The following is a 7,498-nucleotide window of genomic DNA, read 5'->3' on the forward strand; positions in this document are numbered from 1 at the left end:
TCTGTAACTCCAGTTTCAGGGAACCTGACATCCTCAAGCAGGCAAAAATGCCAATGCACATAAAAAAGAAAAAAAAAATTGACAGGCTGTGGTGGTGCATGCCTTTACTCCCAGCATTTAGGAAGCAGAGGCAGGCAGATCTCTTGTAAGTTCAAGGCCAGCCTGGTCTACTGAGCAAGTTCTAGGACAGCCTCCAAAGCTACAGAGAAATCCTGTTTCAGGTTTCAGAAAACCAGAAGGAAAAAAAAAAAAAGAAAGAAAAGAAAAATCAAAGTCCCCCTACATTTTGACTAAAGAAAAAACTATAATGTTCATAAAAAGTTCATACTCTTACTACCCATTGAAAACTATAGTCAGTATAAAAAAATACACATGCAGGGTGGTGCTAGCACATGCCTTTAATCCCAGCACTCAGGAGGCAGATCTTTGTGACTACGAAGCCAGGCCCTTCTACAGAGGGAGTTCCAGGACAGCCAGGGCTATAGAGAGAAACCATGTCTTAAAAAACCAAAAATAAGTAAACGAATAAATAAAAAATAAATTTTTGGGAGGGTTTTTCAGAGGGTGGATACAAGTGATGGGGAAATGAATGGGATCAAAATGCACGCTGTGAAAGACAAGCGGAATAAATAAAAAAAAGTCTTAAAAAACAACCACACTGGTTCTGTTGAGTCTCCTGACGAGGACTGAGGTGAAAACTGGAGGGTGAGGAGGCTGCCCAGGTGTAACTGTCTACCTCTGCTGCTTACTATCACACCCTCTCTGACCCTTACACAGTCATGTAAGCACTTTGTGTCTCGGTCTCCCCATTTGAAAGCTGGAACTAATGATATGCATTTTGAAGCACTGGTGTTGGGGACAGGTGAGGTGGCTCACCTGGTAAAAGTGACTTTGGCCAAGCCTGCATCCCTGAGTTCAGAAGAACAAAACCACCTCTCCAGCTTGTTCTCTGATCTCTCTCTCTCACACACACACACACACTCTCGTGCGCGCCTCAGAATATATGTTCCCACATACACAGAAAATAAGTGTGTGTAAGAATTTAAAAACAGTGTTAGAATTAAGTGGGCTAATGCTTGTGAAATGCTTAGCGCAGGCCATGATATATGGGAAGTGAGGCTTTCTTTGTGGCATAGCGTGCCGTCCATTTTATGGAATGGCCCATGCATGGGTCCTTGAAGGAGGCGACTGTTCCCTTGCATAGTAATCTATTACTCATTCCCCGTGATGTTTAGATTACCTGCAGGTTTTACTTACATTTCTATTTCTCCTGTCATGGACTGCCATTGTCTCGTCATTTTTTGCTTTTTGAATATTAGTTCCTTTGTTGAATATTCATTACCATTCATTACCGTTGTAGTATATCAGGAAACAGCACCTTTATCATTCAAAGTGTGTTTCTTTGACTTGCTTAATGATTTTGACCTGAATCCAACCTTGTTTGATTATGGCACCTGCTCGCTCTCTCGCTCTCTCTCTCTCTCTCTATTTGCATTTCCCTGGTTGTACCACCGCCTGACTTTTTACTGCTCCTGTTCATGAATTACTGTGTTCTCAGTAAGAGCAAGCAGCCCAGAGTTGGATTTCACTTCGTGATCCAATCTGCCAGACCTTTTGTTTTAACAGACGACATAAACCCATATACAGTTTTGAACAGAGTCTATGTCATCCTTTCTTGAAATTGTCTAGTGGCTTTGTTGTTTTTATATATATATTGCTTATGATAATTTGAATGGTTTCTATTTTTGTGTAATGAGGTAAATTTAAAATGACCTTAATTCTCAATTTCTTTAGACACTGTCTACAATGTTAATGCTATTTTTCTCTATATTTTAACTTGTTATTATAAGGTATACCCATGCCTGTGACTAGATGTATTACTAGTAAATGACACTAAGATACTAATACTACTGTCTACCTTTCTGTCCAGAATAAAATGGTTTGTTACAAATTTCACATATATGTATCAATTTTCAAATGATAGTTTAAAAGACTTGATTTTAGTGTGTGTGTGTGTGTACAATGTGTGTGCAGGTAACCATAGAAACTAGAAGACCCCCCTGAAGCTGTAGATGCATGCCATTGTGTATAAATGCTGGGAACCAACTTTGGTCTTAACTTGCTGAGCCATCTGTCCGGCCCTGATCATTTTTTTTTTCTTTTGGTTTTTCAAGCAGGGTTTCTCTGTGTAATAGTACCAGCACTCATTTTGTAGAGCAGACTGGCCTCAGACTTCCAGCTTCTGTCTGTCTCTGTGCTGGGATTAAAGGCGTGCACCATGGCTGCCTGCCCCTCACCTTGGTTTTACTCTTTTCTTGTCTCTGGCTTGTACTCACTTCCTGCAGATGCTCAGCTGTGTTGTGTGTTCTTCTTTGAGGAACATGAGTTTTCCTGGGGAAGCTGCTGGTGGGGTGCATGGGCCTGTGTGCACCTGGCAGGCATCCGCCCTCTGGCCCTGAGGCTGGATTTATTCTTCATTTGACATGCATCTAGGAGATGCTCTGGACAAATACCGCTTATGTCTGCTGCTTTCTTGGCATCTCAGAACTGTGTCCAAGGATGTTGATGCTGCACTCTTCATATTGTGGTCAAACAGGAAGTCTGTGTGTCCCTATCTGCTGCTGTGCTGTCTCCCCAACCTTCCTTCTCTTACACACACATCATTATCACGAGCACATCCCACTCCTACACAGTTGGTCCATCTCCTTACACACACACATCATTTATACACGTAGACACATCCCATCTCCTAACACAGTTGGATCCATCTTCTCTTACACACACGCATCATTTATACACGTAGACACATCCCATCTCCTAACACAGTTGGATCCATCTTCTCTTACACACACGCATCATTTATACACGTAGACACATCCCATCTCCTAACACAGTTGGATCCATCTTTGGTTGGGTCAGTGCTAGTTGTTTACAGTTTTGTTTTTCAAGATTTGTCTTATGTATATCAGTGTTTGGTGAACACATATGTATGTGTCCCACATGCATGTCTAGTGCCCACAGAGTTCAGAGGAAGGCATTGAGTCCCAAGGAACTGAAGTTAGTAATAGTTGTGAATCACCATGGCAGTTCTGGGAACCAAACCCAGGTCCTCTGCAAGAGCAACAAGGGCTCTAACCTGAGCCATCTCTTCAGACTCTGCTTACAGTCTTGTAAACCATATAAATTACACAGGAATGGAGCCATGCCTTTGTTTGGTCCTGCTGTCCACAACTGGAGACTGGGTAGTTTACAAATAACGAAATAACAGAAACACGTTTTCTCATAGCTCAGGGGTCCAAGTTCCAATTGAGGTGCCTGTATCTGGAGAGTTTTTGCTACCCCCCCTCCCCTTTGGTTCACCTTATTTTATTTTTGAGACATTTTTTTTTTTCATGTATAGCCCTGACTGGCCTAGAATTTGCTATGTAGACCAGGCTGGCCTTGAACTCACAGAAAACCCACCTGTTCTCAGTGTTGGGATGAAAGGCATGTGTTGCCACACCTAGCTCTCCTTTGGCTTTGAAGTTAAGGGTTTCATGGGGCTGGAGAGCTGGCTTGGCAGATACCAGTAAGTACTGGGTTTTGTTGTTGTTTGGTTGGTTTTGAGGGGTTTATTTTATTTTTTTTGTTTTTGGAGACAGTGTTTCTCTGTGGCTTTGGAGCCTGACCTGGAACTTAAGGGAAACATCCCCCCCCCACACACACATAAGTACTATTTTTGCATATGACTTGTTTGGTTCCCAGCGTCTATATTAGGAAGTTCATAACTGCTTGCAGTTTCATCCCCAGGGGATTGATGCATTCCTCTTAACAACACATATGTATACACCTAACTTAAAATAAAAGTGAAGTCTTTAAAGGCAGGGTCTCCTGTGGTCACGGATATTCAAACTTGTTATATAGCTGAGAATGACCCTGAACTCATTATCTTCCTGCCACCAGCTCCCAAGTGTTAGTTAGGATCAGTGTGTGCCACCATGCCATGTGGCTTCTTGCTGGTCATCATTTCACGAAAGACAAAAGAACAGGACACACTGAATCCACTGCCACAAGCTTTTCATAGCATCACTAGTCCATCCTTAGGAGACATTCCCACTTAAGCACAGGGAATGAGCCTGGCGGTGGTGGCACACCCTTTAATCCCAGCACTGGGGAGGCAGAGGCAGGCAGATCAAGGCCAGCCTGGTCTACAGAGAGAGTTCCAAGACAGGCTCCAAAGCTACACAGAGAAACCCTGTCTTGGAGAAAACAAACAAACAAACAAATGACCACATACACACAGGGAAAGGACCATCTACCACAGTTATTCCCAGACTAACAGGAATTTCCAGTGCTCCATTCAAACCAAAGCAACATCAGAATGTTATTTTGTAACCCACTTTGTGGACTCAGCAATTGTTTCAATAGTGTGCTAGTTTCCTGAGGCCACTAACAAATTACAGAGGACACTGAGTAAAAGCAACAATCTTACAAAGTCAGAAGTCTGAAAATAGGCTTAATTGGGCTAAAATTAAGTCCTTGGCAAGGTGGTAATCCTTTTTGGAAGCTCCTGGAGAAGAGCCAGCTTCTGGAGCCCTTGGCTCCTGACTCTCCTCTTCCATCTGCAGAGCCAAGGCCTTGGCTGAACTGTCCTCAAGCTACCATCTCAGACTCCTTCCCCACGCCCCCTCCCCAACCCCCAGCCTTTTTTTTTTTTTTTTTTTTTTTTTTTTTTCCCCAGACAGGTTTTCTCTCTGTTGCCTTGGCTGTCCTGGAACTCCCTCTGTAGACCAGACTGGCCTCAAACTCACAGAGATCAGCCTGCCTCTGTCTCCCCAGTGCTGGGATTAAATGTGTGCGCCAATGCCCAGCTCCCCATGCCCACTTTGGAGGACCTCTGTGATCACACTGGGTCCAGCAGAGAATCCTGATAAGCTCCCTATATTAGGCTGGTTGACAATTAACTTCCTTATTCGTTTCTTTCTTTCTTTTTGCAACCTTAACTCTGCCTGTGACTCACCAACCACATAAAAGCTGGAATTGGTTGGTAGCCTATGTGACCTCTTCCCATGGCAGCTCCTGGCTCCCTATCTTGGTAACCTGTGTTGACTTCTGTGCTTATCCTTCTGTTTCCTTCCTAGTGTCTGGGATCGTTTTAGTCACCGTTAACTTATGAAAGGTTATTTCTGCAAGCACAGTATTAGTAAGATTCACTCTTACTGCTGCAAGAACCTGTAATGCGATTGTATAATATTCCACTGTGACTTCAGAGTTTATTCTCTCATCCGGGCCTGCTTGGATTGTGTTCAGGCTGTCCCTGGGAATAGCAGGTCAAAGGACCATTCTTGTGCATATTGTGATTGTATAGACTGTCTCTTGGGCAAGTAGCTTAAGAAATGATTGCTGGGCTGCACCGTGAAAGCTAGCAAGTAAGAGCAGGCATGTTGTTCCTTTTTTCTTAGACCAGGCTGGCCTCAAACTCAGAGAGATCCACCTGCCTCTGCCTTCAGTGTTGGGATTAAAGGTGTGTGCCACCATGCCTGGCTCCATGTTGTATCTTAAAGAACTCAAATAATCAGGAATGATGGTTCATGCCAGTGATCCCAGCACTTGGGAGGTGGAGGTAGAAGGATCAGAAGTTCAAGGCCATCCTCCACAACAATGTTGTGTGAGACCCTGTCTAAAAGAAAAGTCAATAAAAAATAAACTTACGTAAACAGCCAACTGTGGCGGTCGTGCCTGTAATTTTAACATTCAGGAGGCAAAACAGCAGATCTTTGTGAGTTCCAAGCTAGCCACGGTTATATAGGCTCTGTACATAAAATGTAATAAATAAAGTGTATCCACTGTTTCTGCCTATTGCCTTCACCTGAAGCTAGCCTAAAAACCCCAGGGCATTAGGTATACATACAACATTCAGGTGTGTGTGTGTGTGTGTGTGTGTGTGTGTGTGTGTGTGGTTTTTTGAGACAGACTTTCTCTGTGTAAAAGTCCTGGCTTGTAGACCAGGCTAGCTTCAAACTCACAAATATCTGCCAATCTCTGCCTCCCAAGTACTGGGACTAAAGGCATGCACTGACGCCACCACCACCTGGCTGACATTCAAATTATATTTAAGAAGTTTCTGATGCTCACAAGTTTGCTAACTTGTCTACATATGACACATTCAAGACATGTGGGGAGTGGAGAGATAGCTTGGCAGTTAAGAGCACTGGCTGCTCTCCCAGTGGAACAAGGTTCAATTACCAGCACCCACATGGCAGCTCACAGCCATCTTTATCTCCAGTTCCAGGGGACACCCTCGCATAGACATACGTAGGGGCAAGAGATATCATGAGAACCAAATAATAGGGTTGGGTAAATAGCTCAGTCAGCAAAGTGCTTGCCACACACACATAAGTCCTAGTCTCCAGCACCTATGTGAGAGGCTAAACATGCTGGCATGTGCCCAGAGTCATAGCAGTAAGGGAGGAAGCAGCAGGGGTCCCCAGTCATGCTGGTTAGCCAACCCTGCTAAAGGAGCCAGGCCAGCTTCTTTTATTCATTTATTCTCAAAGCATAAGGTCACGAGGGCTTGAAAGCGGCTCGGTGGCTAAGAGCAAATACTCTTATAGAAGTTTCCAGCACTCATGTCAAGCCGCTCATAACAGCTGGTAAGTCCAGTTCCAAAGGATCGGATGCCCTCTTCTGACCTTCACAGGTACCTGCATTCATGTGCACATATCCACATATAATAATAAGGTAAATCTTTTATAAATATAAGGTGCAAAGAGATAAAACACTCAACGTGATCTCTAACTTCTACATGGGTAAGCACACCTGCATAAACATAAACACACGTGAAAAGAACCAAAAAGTAAAATTTAATTTAAATATACACAGTGGTATATAATTCTTTTGTAGTACAAAAATAATCATAAAAGTTTTTTCATTTCTAAGTATACACTACAGATTTTAAATAGTACATTGATGCTACAGATTGTACACAGTACACATTCCGCAGCCTGTGGCCTTTCTCCCCTGGACTGTCATCTGTGACATCTGTGAGAGAACACAGCCACGAAGCCTGGGTTACTGTCAAGACGATCAGAAGCAATCATTCCTCCTAACAGAATTGCATGTGTTTGGCTTTAACTAGCCTTCTTGTTTCTGTCTCAGGAAAATGTGAGGGTTCTGGGTAGTAAACTCCCAAACCCTCACTGGGGAGTACCCGGCATGAACGAGAGCCAGCATTTCAGGAATGAAGAACCCAGAAGAGAACAGCAGTTCACTGAAATATGCCAAGAGCTCCCGGGGGTGGCATCTGCTCTCCCACTATCATGCTTCCTTTAAGGTTAGTTTTACAAGAACGCTTTCACAGGACTATACAGGTTTGCCCATATCTGACCCACCTAACACCCTTGACAGTGAGAACCAGCTATTATTGAAAAAGTAGGAAAAACAGAACAAGAAAACAAGGAGCTCTGGCATATGGGAACGACGCAGCTTTGTTTCCTGGAGCTCTGTTAGATTGGTATTG

This window comes from Phodopus roborovskii, unplaced genomic scaffold, assembly GCF_943737965.1.
Source record: "Phodopus roborovskii unplaced genomic scaffold, PHOROB, whole genome shotgun sequence".
NCBI lineage: Eukaryota > Metazoa > Chordata > Mammalia > Rodentia > Cricetidae > Phodopus > Phodopus roborovskii.